Genomic DNA, 12,843 nt, shown 5'->3' on the forward strand with positions numbered 1-12,843 from the left:
GTACCCGCAACTCTCTGCCAGACATCTTTCATGCTTAGACAGTGTCTAAAGTCGCTGTGATTTTAAAGGTGACCCCTGCAGGAGTAGCTCCAAGTTGTCATGAATGGGGGATTGCTGTGTGACTACTCCAGCCTCCTTTCCCTTTAGTGGGAAAAGTGCTAAAGAACATCCATGCTGACTCCCAGAGGTTGGCAGAGGGATTGAGCTTCTGTTTTCCAAAGCAGTAGCCTGCCCACTAATACATTGTGTATTAACTTACATCTCTTCTCTATCTCACTCCCCACTTCCCTACCAGAACATTTTAAGTCCTTCCACCTAATAACCACTTCTACTGAAATCCTTTTTTGAGGACCTGCTTCTGGAAAAACGCTCCCTAAGACAACTTATTATTTTTAGCCCACAAAGCTGTAATCATGGAATGATAAACATCAGTTACACTGACCTGACTCTCCAGGATCTTTCTAATGGAGTTCAGCAGGAAGGTGTCAGGATGCCACACAGCGGGGAATCTGAGTTTGTACTCCAAGCAGGAAATTACTTTTCTGATCAAGAGAGTTTTAAAATACCTCTCATATTGCCATAATGTGCAGAATGTCATCTAGAAAACAATCCAGTGATTCAAGAGAATAAGGACAGGGTGGAGCAAAAGCTCACATTAAAGAGAGATGCGTAGAGTCAATCGGAAGGTGTTTCTGAACTTGAAAGCAGGTAGCTAGCACTTTGCAGAACAAATTGGAGGAAAGCAAAACATCAGCAGAAGTCAATAAAAGATGTTCTTTGTACAAGATCTTCAGTTAACATTGAGAGTAAGGATTCTGAGTCAAAGAAGCAACAACTTCAGCCCCGGAAACCTCAGGACAAGCTACTGAGTTGCATCTGAGAAGAAGTACACATGCACACAAAGACGAATTCAAGAACAGACTTACCCCGGAGCCTGACCTGGTATCTGGCATATAGTTGGCATGCAGTAAATGCAAGAAGTGAATGACATTCATGTGGAGCCAGGACAGAGTCCCTCCATTAGGCTCTGCTAACTGATGATGACTAACACTTACTTGTCCAAATGCAAGCTAAGTGGCACCTGCAACAGAATCACCAGAAAAAAAGAATTTGTTTGTAATGCAGATTACTGCATGTCACCCAGAATTACTGAATCTGAATTTCTCAGCAGTGGCCTTGACAAAATAATGGCTTAATCATTAGAGCAAATGAATAGCTAATATTTCCTAAGTGTGTATTACTTGTCAGGCACTGTTCTCATCACTTTACATGTATTAATTATGTTAAAATCCGTAGAATCTCCATGAAATAAGTAATAATATTAACTTCATTTTATTAGTGAGGTGTCTGATGCAAGGAGGTGTTAAAGATCTTTTCCAAGGTTATGCAGTTAATAGTGAAAAAGCTGGGATTTGAACCCAAGATGCCAGATTCCATAATACTTGCTCTGAACCAAAATATGACACTGCCTCTCCCTTAAAATTATTCATTACAATACCTAGTCCATTTGTGTCTGAGGGTGGCTGTGAGGGGACTCAGGATACAGCTGCTAAAATCCACACATGAAGGAAAGGTGTTCCACTAGGCACGAATAACTGTTAACTCTGTAGTGAGATTTATTTATTAGGGTGTGAGAAACAAAAGCCAAGTAAGAGGGAAAGGGTCTGAGTATGACACTGATAATGATCTGTAACCTACTCTCATATTTATGTTTATAACAGTAAAAGACACTTTTCTCTGATGTTTCCTACATCTTGATCTCTTATACAGCCTTGAAAACCATATGAGTCAGGTCATTACCATGTTATAGACGTGAACACTGAGTCTCAATGAAATTAGGTGATCTCTTCTAGCTACACAGCTACTATGCAGGGGATCCAGAATTTTTTTTTTTTTACATCCTTATTGGAGTATAATTGCTTTACAATGGTGTGTTAGTTTCTGCTTTATAACAAAGTGAATCAGTTATACATATACATATGTTCCCACATCTCTTCCCTCCCTCCCACCCTCCCTATCCCACCCCTCTAGGTGGTCACAAAGCACCGAGCTGATCTCCCTGTGCTACGCAGCTGCTTCCCACTAGCTATCTGTTTTACATTTGGTACTGTATATATGTCCATGCCACTCTCTCACTTTGTCACAGCTTACCCTTCCCCCTCCCCATATCCTCAAGTCCATTCTCTAGTAGGTCTGTGTCTTTATTCCCGTCTTACCCCTAGGTTTTTCTTGACATTTTTTTTTCTTAGATTCCATATATATGTGTTAGCATACAGTATTTGTCTTTCTCTTTCTGACTTACCCTGTATGACAGACTCTATGTCAATCCACCTCACTACAAATAACTCAATTTCGTTTCTTTTTATGGCTGAGTAATATTCCATTGTATATATGTGTATATGTGCCACATATTCTTTATCCATTCATCTGATGATGGACACTTAGGTTGTTTCCATCTCCTGGCTATTGTAAATAGAGCTGCAATGAACATTTTGGTACATGACTCCTTTTGAATTATGGTTTTCTCAGGGCATATGCCCAGTAGTGGGATTGCTGGGTCATATGGCAGTTCTATTTGTAGTTTTTTAAGGAACCTCCATACTGTTCTCCATAGTGGCTGTACCAATTCACATTCCCACCAGCAGTGCAAGAGTGTTCCCTTTTCTCCACACCCTTTCCAGCATTTATGGTTTCTAGACTTTTTGATGATGGCCATTCTGACCGGTGGGAGATGATATCTCATTGTAGTTTTGATTGGCATTTCGCTAATGATTAATGATGTTGAGCATTCTTTCATGTGTTTGTTGGCAATCTGTATATCTTCTTTGAAGAAATGTCTATTTAGGTCTTCTGCCCATTTTTGGATTGGATTGTTTGTTTTTTTCTTATTTAGCTGCACGAGCTGCTTTTAAATTTTGGAGATTAATCCTTTGTCAGTTGCTTCATTTGCAAATATTTTCTCCCATTCTGAGGGTTGTCTTTTGGTCTTCATTATGGTTTCCTTTGCTGTGCAAAAGCTTTGAACTTTCATTAGGTCCCATTTGATTATTTTTGTTTTTATTTCCATTTCTCTAGGAGCTGAATCAAAAAGGATCTTGCTGTGATTTATGTCATAGAGTGTTCTGCATATGCTCTCCTCTAAGAGTTTGATAGTTTCTGGCCTTACATTTAGGTCTTTAATCCATTTTGAGTTTATTTCTGTGTATGGTGTTAGGGAGTGTTCTAATCTCATACTTTTACCGTACCTGTCCAGTTTTCCCAGCACCACTTATTGAAGAGGCTGTCCTTTCTCCACTGTACATTCCTGCCTCCTTTATCAAAGATAAGGTGACCATATGTGCGTGGGTTTATCTCTGGCCTTTCTATCCTCTTCCACTGATCTATATTTCTGGTTTTGTGCCAGTACCATACTGTCTTGATTACTGTAGCTTTGTAGTATAGTCTGAAGTCAGGGAGCCTGATTCCTCCAGCACCGTTTTTCGTTCTCAAGATTGCTTTGGCTGTTTGGGGTCTTTTGTGTTGCCATACAAATTGTGAAATTTTTTGTTCTAGTTCTGTGAAAAATGCCAGTGGTAGTTTGATAGGGATTGCATTGAATCTGCAGATTGCTTTGGGTAGTGTAGTCATTTTCACAATGTTGATACTTCCAATCCAAGAACATGGTATATCTCTCCATCTATTTGTATCATCTTTAATTTCTTTCATCAGTGTCTTATAATTTTCTGCATACAGGTCTTTTGTCTCCTTAGGTAGGTTTATTCCTAGATATTTGATTCTTTTTGTTGCAATGGTAAATGGGAGTGTTTTCTTGATTTCACTTTCAGATTTTTCATCATTAGTGTATAGGAATGCAAGAGATTTCTGCACATTAATTTTGTATCCTGCTACTTTACCAAATTCATTGATTAACTCTAGTAGTTTTCTGGTAGCATCTTTAGGATTCCCTATGTATAGTATCATGTCATCTGCAAACAGTGACAGCTCTACTTCTTTTCTGATTTGGATTCCTTTTACTTCCTTTTCTTCTCTGATTGCTGTGGCTAAAACTTCCAAAACTATGTTGAATAAGAGTGGTGAGAGTGGGCAACCTTGTCTTGTTCCTGATCTTAGTGGAAATGCTTTCAGTTTTTCACCATTGAGGACGATGTTGGCTGTGGGTTTGTCATATATGGCCTTTATTATGTTGAGGAAAGTTCCCTCTATGCCTACTTTCTGGAGGGTTTTTATCATAAATAGGTGTTGAATTTTGTTGAAAGCTTTCTCTGCATCTATTGAGATGATTATATGGTTTTTCTCCTTCAATTTGTTAATATGGTGTATCACGCTCATAGATTTGCGTATATTGAAGAATCCTTGCATTCCTGGAATAAACCCTCTTGATCATGGTGTATGATCCTTTTAATGTGCTGTTGGGTTCTGTTTGCTAGTATTTTGTTGAGGATTTTTGCATCTATGTTCATCAGTGATATTGGCCTGTCGTTTTCTTTCTTTGTGACATCCTTGTCTGGTTTTGGTATCAGGGTGATGGTGGCCTCGTAGAATGAGTTTGGGAGTGTTCCTCCCTCTGCTGTATTTTGGAGGAGTTCGAGAAGGATAGGTATTAGCTCTTCTCTAAATGTTTGATAGAATTCGTCTGTGAAGCCACCTGGTCCTGGGCTTTTGTTTGTTGGAAGATTTTTAATCACAGTTTCAATTTCAGTGCCTGTGATTGGTCTGTTCATATTTTCTGTTTCTTCCTGATTCAGTCTTGGCAGGTTGTGCATTTCTAAGAATTTGTCCATTTCTTCCAGGATGTCCATTTTATTGGCATAGAGTTGCTTATAGTAATCTCTCATGATCTTTTGTATTTCTGCAGTGTCAGTTGTTACTTCTCCTTTTTCATTTATAATTCTATTGATTTGAGTCTTCTCCCTTTTTTTTCTTCATGAGTCTGGCTAATGGTTTATCAATTTTGTTTATCTTCTCAAAGAATCAGCTTTTAGTTTTATTGATCTTTGCTCTCGTTTCCTTCATTTCTTTTTCATTTATTTCTGATATGATCTTTATGATTTCTTTCCTTCTGCTAACTTTGGGGTTTTTTTGTTTTTCTTTCTCTAATTGCTTTAGGTGCCAGGTTAGGTTGTTGATTCGAGATGTTTCCTGTTTCTTAAGGTAGGATTGTATTGGTATAAACTTCCCTCTTAGAACTGCTTTTGCCGCATCCCATAGGTTTTGGGTCATCGTGTCTCCATTGTCATTTGTTTCTAGGTATTTTTTTATTTCCTCTTTGATTTCTTCAGTGATCACTTCGTTATTAAATAGTGTATTGTTTAGTCTCCATGTGTTTTTATTTTTTACAGATCTTTTCCTGTAATTGGTATCTAGTCTCATAGCGTTGTGGTCGGAAAAGATACTTGATATGATTTCAATTTTCTTAAATTTACCAAAGCTTGATTTGTGACCCAAGATATGATCTATCCTGGAGAATGTTCCATAAGCACTTGAGAAAAATGTGCATTCTGTTGTTTTTGGATGGAATGTCCTATAAATATCAATTAAGTCCATCTTGTTTAATGTATCATTTAAAGCCTGTGTTTCCTTATTTATTTTCATTTTGGATGATCTGTCCATTGGTGAAAATGGGGTGTTAAAGTCCCCTACGATGAATGTGTTACTGTCAATTTCCCATTTTATGGCTGTTATTATTTGCCTTATGTATTGAGGTGCTCCTATGTTGGGTGCATAAATCTTTACAATTGTTATATCTTCTTCCTGGACCGATCCCTTGATCATTATGTAGTGTCCTTCTTTGTCTCTTCTAATAGTCTTTATTTTAATGTCTATTTTGTCTGATATGAGAATTGCTACTCCAGCTTTCCTTTGATTTCCATTTGCATGGAATATCTTTTTCCATCCCCTTACTTTCAGTCTGTATGTGTCTCTAGGTCTGAAGTGGGTCTCTTGTAGACAGCATATATGTGGGTCTTGTTTTTGTATCCATTCGGCCAGTCTGTGTCTTTTGGTGGGAGCATTTAACCCATTTACATTTAAGGTAGTTATCGATATGTATGTTCCTATTCCCATTTTCTTAATTGTTTTTGGTTTGTTATTGTAGGTCTTTTCCTTCTCTTGTGTTTCTTGCCTAGAGAAGTTCCTTTAGCAGTTGTTGTAAGGTAGTTTGGTGGTGCTGAACTCTCTCAGCATTTGCTTGTCTGTAAAGGTTTTAATTTCTCCATCAAATCTGAATGAGATCCTTGCTGGGTAGAGTAATCTTGATTGTAGGTTTTTCTCCTTCATCACTTTAAATGTGTCCTGCCAGTCCCTTCTGGCTTGCAGAGTTTCTGCTGAAAAATCAGCTGTTAACCTTATGGGGATTCCCTTGTGTGTTATTTGTTGTTTTTCCCTTGCTGCTTTTAATATGTTTTCTTTGTATTTAATTTTTGCCAGTTTGATTAATATGTGTCTTGGCGTGTTTCTCCTTGGATTTATGCTGTATGGGACTCTCTGTGCTTCCTGGACTTGATTAACTATTTCCTTTCCCATATTAGGGAAGTTTTCAACTATAATCTCTTCAAATATTTTCTCAGTCCCTTTATTTTTCTCTTTTTCTTCTGGAACCCGTATAATTTGAATGTTGGTGCATTTAATGTTGTCCCAGAGGTCTCTGAGACTGTCCTCAGTTCTTTTCATTCTTTATTCTGCTCTGCAGTAGTTATTTCCACTATTTTATCTTCCAGGTCACTTATCCATTCTTCTGCCTCAGTTATTCTGCTATTGATCCCATCTAGAGTATTTTTTATTTTATTTATTGTGTTGTTCATCGTTGCTTGTGTCGTCTTTAGTTCTTCTATGTCCTTGTTAAATATTTCTTGCATTTCTCTATTCTATTTCCAAGATTTTGGGTCATCTTTACTATCATTATTCTGAATTCTTTTTCAACTAGACTGCCTATTTCCTCTTCATTTGTTAGGTCTGGTGGGTTTTTATCTTGCTCCTTCATCTGCTGTGTGTTTTTCTATCTTCTCATTTTGCTTATCTTACTGTGTTTGGGGTCTCCTTTTTGCAGGCTGCAGGTTCATAGTTCCCGTTGTTTTCGGTGTCTGTCCTCAGTGGCTAAGGTTGGTTCAGTGGGTTGTGTAGGCTTCCTGGTGGAGGGGACTAGTGCCTGTGTTCTGGTGGATGAGGCTGGATATTGTCTTTCTGGTGGGCAAGTCCACGTCTGGTGGTGTGCTTTGGGATGTCTGTGGACTTATTATGATTTTAGGCAGCCTCTCTGCTGATGGGTGGGGTTGTGTTCCTGTCTTGCTAGTTGTTTGGCATAGGGTGTCCAGCACTGTAGCTTGCTGGTCGTTGAGTGAAGCTGGGTGCTGGTGTTTAGATGGAGCTCTCTGGGAGATTTTCGCCATTTGGTATTATGTGGAGCTGGGAGGTCTCTTGTGGACCAGTGTCCTGAAGTTGGCTCTCCCACCTCAGAGGCACAGCACTGACTCCTGGCTGCAGCACCAAGAGCCTTTCATCCACACGGCTCAGAATAAAAGGGAGAAAAAGTAGAAAGAAAGAAAGAGGATAAAATAAAATAAAGTTATTAAAATAAAAAAATTATTAAGAAAAAAAATTTTTTAAGTAAAAACTACGGACAGGTAGAACCCTAGGACAAATGGTGAAAGCAAAGCTATACAGGCAAAATCTCACACAGAAGCTACACACTCACAAAAAGAGGAAAAGGGGAAAAAATAATAAATCTTGCTCTCAAAGTCCACCTCCTCAATTTGGGATGATTCGTTGTCTATTCCGGTATTCCACAGATGCAGGTACGTCAAGTTGATTGTGGAGATTTAATCCGCTGCTTCTGAGGCTGCTGGGAAAGATTTCCCTTTCTCTTCTTTGTTCTCACAGCTCCCAGGGGCTCAGCTTTGGATTTGGCCCCGCCTCTGCGTGTAGGTCGCCGGAGGGCATCTGTTCTTCACTCAGGACGGGGTTAAAGGAGCAGCTGCTTCGGGGGCTCTGGGTCACTCAGGCCGGGGGGGAGGGAGGGGTACGGATGCGGGGCGAGGCTGCGGCGGCAGAGGCCAGCGGGACGTTGCACGAGCCTGAGGCACGCCGTGCGTTCTCCCGGGGAAGTTGTCCCTGGATCCTGGGACCTTGGCGGTGGCGGGCTGCACAGGCTCCCGGAAGGGAGGTGTGGATAGTGACCTGTGCTCGCACACAGGCTTCTTGGTGGCGGCAGCAGCAACCTTAGCGTCTCATGCCCGTCTCTGGGGTCCGCGCTGTTTTCCGCGGCTCGCGCCCGTCTCTGGAGCTCCTTTAAGCAGCGCTCTTAATCCCCTCTCCTCGTGCACCTTTTGGGAGGTCTGAGGTCTTCTGCCAGCGTTCAGTAGGTGTTCTGTAGGAGTTGTTCCACGTGTAGATGTATTCCTGGTGTATCTGTGGGGAGGAAGGTGATCACTTCTTACTCTTCCGCCATCTTCCTTGTTTTCCAGGGATCCAGAATTTAAATTCAGCTCTGGGATATGGTTGTTTGCCCAATGTGGGGTAAAAGGAAGACATGAGTGAGTCAGAGAATAGGAAAGAATAAGAATATTAAAATATATGTAGTAATTTGAACTCAGTGTTGCATATCTATCACCAGCAAAAAGGAAACTTATTGATGGGTCGTATGGATGCTTGCAAAGTACAAGATGGATAAATGACATCTTTTAAACTGTTTTGCTGGTCCTTTATAAAACTGGCCTTTGTAGTTTATTTAGTTTACCAACAATCATGGTGCTACAATCCATGCTTTAGGATCTGATCACAATGGTTTCAAAGTTGAAATGTTTTAAACGTGTAGGCATTGTGCTTTGGCATACGCAAAGTGTTAATTTTTAAGTTAAAGCTAAAAAATAGTTTTGACATTCTCAGTCAAATTTAGTTCTTACTAAATATAATATTTAAAGGTGGTAAATGAATTTTAACCTTTCACAAAAAGACATAGGAAAACCAACATATATCGTGTTAAAATGTCCCAGCGTGTTTTCCTCCGTGCATTTTTCAAATGGAATATCCCCTTCCTTCCTCTTACATCACCCATCCACACTCTAATTTTTGCTTAAATCCTTCTGGCTCGCAAACTTACCATCTACATTCCTTATTCCATATTTGCTCCTCCTCTTTCTTTAGCCAGGAAGAGTCTCCCTCCTTCTCTACTCTGTCAGTCTCAACGTGTCCTTCAACTGTTTGCTCGTACATAGCCTTCGAAATGCCTCTGTCCTCTCTTCTCTCCACTGACAGGTTCCATGAAGAATTTGAATCAGCTTCCAGACCAAAATGATTGAGTTCTCTGCGATCGTGATGCAATATTTTACCAATCTCTATTAATACTTCCCTCACATAAGTACGGTTTTGAGTAAGCACATGCCCATCTCATTTCATTGTGGGCTCTCTGAGGGCAGGAGCTGAATCCTGTTCATTCCTGATAGAGCCCTAGTGCAGCTGGTAGGTGGCAGGTTCCCAGGTCGTGGCTGCCTAGCATGCACTGAATAACGATACTGTGTTTTCTCCCTCCTCTTTAATGGAACCATTTGAGCCACGGTAATGAGGAGTTAGAAGTAGCTGTCAGTTCCCCTCTTCAGTGACAAGTATCAGGCCAATATGTGATTTCCTCAGAGGATATTGTCCAGATGTGACTAATATGCAACAAACTGCTCTCTAGCAAACCTTACCTCAGTTTCCATTATGAATTCTATAATGTGTTTGCAGGTGGCTCTGCCGACCCTGAAAGATGCGCACACCTAAACCACATAAACTCGTGCCTCATTGCCAATTCCAGAGAGGCAGCCTTACTCATATTCTCTGAGTCTTGAATCTCTGGCCCCATTCCTGCTGCCTCAGCTTGCGTGGTATGCCTCTTGCCTTCAAACTCCCATGCCGGATGTCGCTGACCTCAAGAGGAAGTATAAAGCATACTTAGCTCTTAGAATCATGCTTTCAGAAGGTGTAGATGAGAAGTAGGTAAGGACGTTAAAAACTGGGCACAGTATGTGCCCCGAGTCATGCAGGTGTGGGGCACACTTAGTTGAAGCCCCTCATTTTACTTCAAAGCAAGGGGTCTTAGCTTTCTACAGCACTGAGCTACTGCCTCCCAACTCTCATGTTTGTTTAGAGTCACAACCACACAAGTCTGTAGCAGCCAGTAGAGTAAAGTAGTTGAGGGATGCCAACTGGAGCGAGACAATAGGGTATGTGTGGGCACCTGGCTAACTAGGGTGGATGTCCATCCTGATGGCACCCCATTCAATTTTTAAACACTGTGTGGCCTAAACAAGCATGTTAATTGTCAAGTTCATCCCCTGGACCACATTTTGTAACCAAAGACTGGTTGGTCTACTTAAAATATTCCATAAACCCTAAAATCAAAAAGAAAAAGTAATACATTGCAGTGGTATAAAGTCTTAAAAATAAGTTAAAGAAGAGTTTATATAAATAAATGAAGTCAGATCCATAGTAGGTCAAAGAAAACAGATAAACAGGACAATAACAAATAAGCATAAGTGCAAATTCTGTAATTTTTCCTACTACTTTTGCTGTTAATTTTATTTTTATTAATTACCAGAGGGATAAAAAGGAAATGTGCCAAATGCATCTAAGATTTGGAAAATTATTATAAAACAAGCCATTCAGTTTAAAAACAATATAACCGTCAACTTTAAGGTTCTGTTTTAGCCTCTCTAAAATTCAGTCATCTTTTCCTCCTCAGAGCTAACCACTGTCCTGAGATTTGTGTTTATCGTATCTTTGCTTTGTATTCATAAGCAATACCGTGTTTGGTTTTTAATGTTTTTAAACTTTTCATAATTGACAGCATACTCCGTGTGTTATTTTACAACGTTCTTTGTTTGCTTAGCCTTATACTCCTAATCACCCATGCTTTTAGTGTGCCTGTATTCATCCTTTTTTTATTGCTTTATAGGCCACTATTTATCCATCACCTTGCACTACTGAGAAAATTACAGCTTAAAGTTTCTTGTACTTGGCTCCTGGAGCATTTATGCAAGAGTTTCTCTGTGGCTTCTTAGGAGGGGAGTGGTAGGGTCACAGGTACATTGGACACCTTGTGTAATTCTGCACGAACTCTTGGTCTCTCCTGTAACTTGGAAAATGCCTCTGATAAACCATCTCTTGAAAGTTGACCAGTTTTGTTTTGGCAACACTACATCTTAAAGATGCGTCATGCATCTCTCATTTCCTGCCCCCAGGTTTTTCTGCAGAATCAGTGGGAGACAACTGCCAGACTCTGCTCAATGCTCACTCTATCTTCCTGCACGTATGCCTTTGTCTTAGGCCAACTCACCCACCTGGTAGGCAGAACTCTGACACTACCAGACAAGGGCAAACTGCTTCCAAAAGTTCTTGTATCAATTTACACTCTCACCAGTAGGGCTTAGGATGTTCCACCCTTGACAAGACATAATACTGTCTGACTCTGTGCTTTTTAACTTCACCAATCTGGGATCTGTGACATGGTATCTCAGTGTCTTTCATCATTCATTTCCTTGAACACCAATGAGGTTGACCATCTTTTTTACACATTTGGTAGCTATTCCTACGTACATTGGTACACTTCCTATGTGAAAGGCCTGTTGAAGGTGTTTATCTACTTGGTTGATTTTTTCTAATGGAATAGAAGTCACTCGTTATAAATTTTAGGTACATGTATTTTCAGATTTATATTTTACAAAACTATCCTCTCACAGTTTGCCTGTGTTTTCTCTTTTGATGTTGTTTGATGAGCAAGTATATTTGGTTTATTGTCATGGGGATTACTAATATTTTCCTTTCCTTTTAGAATATTCTTAGTTTTGATTTAAAAGTTTCTTTCTAGCCTGAGGTAAAAAAAGTTTCTGGATTACTTTCTACAAATTGCATAATTTCGCTCTCACCTTTAGATAGTTAATCCACACAGAATTAATAACTTTGCATCATGAGAAGTAGGGCTCTGATTTTACTTTATTTTAATATGGAAAATGAACTTTCTCAGAGCCACTTACACAGGTATTCCTACTCCCACTAGTCTGATGTGCCAGATATTCCATAATTAAGCTTACAAATCATCAGGGGTCTCTACCCCTGCTTTTATTTTTCCCTATGAATCTTTACCTCTATTTTATGTTCTAGACTTAATGTCTTAATTAGTCCACATTTATAGTAATATTTATTATCCAGTAAGGCAAGTCCTCATATTCATCTTCTACGAAAATGTCTTTATTATCCTTGACTCTTTGCATTTCTATTAAAATTTTGTAGTCATCGTGTCAATTTCCAAAAATATTCTGTCAGAAATTGTGTGCAGCATTTTTGAAATTATGACTTGATTTGGGAAAGATTAGTTATGATATTAAAATTTCCAATACAGGAATACTATCATTTCTCTCTACATTATTTCCTTTTACTTAATATTTTTTTAAATATTTTTCTTGATAACTATGCAAACTTTTGGTTACATTTATTCCAAAATTCTGTATATTTTAATATTATATAAAAGTACCATTTAAAATTAAATATTAAAATATTTTTGCTAGTGAGAAGACATGATTAAGTTTTTGTATATTACTATTTTTATCCAGTAAGTAGACAATCTCTGTATTGATTCTCATTATATATATCTGTGGCTTATATTGTTTTAAGAAATCATACCATTATTTAGGAACAAGAGATTTGCTTCTCTTTTTATTCCATATTCATTGTATTTGCTTCTATTTCTGTATAAAAATTGATGTGATATCCAATGCAGTAATAAACACATGTGGGTATGACGTACATCCATGCCTATTTTCTAATCTTATAGGGAATGTGTTCAATACTTTACCATTAAATGTAGTGTTTATA

The sequence above is a fragment of the Delphinapterus leucas genome, chromosome 17 (genome assembly GCF_059928025.1).
Source record: "Delphinapterus leucas isolate spDelLeu-1000000601 "Yukka" chromosome 17, BTC_Dleu_Yukka2, whole genome shotgun sequence".
Classification (NCBI taxonomy): domain Eukaryota; kingdom Metazoa; phylum Chordata; class Mammalia; order Artiodactyla; family Monodontidae; genus Delphinapterus; species Delphinapterus leucas.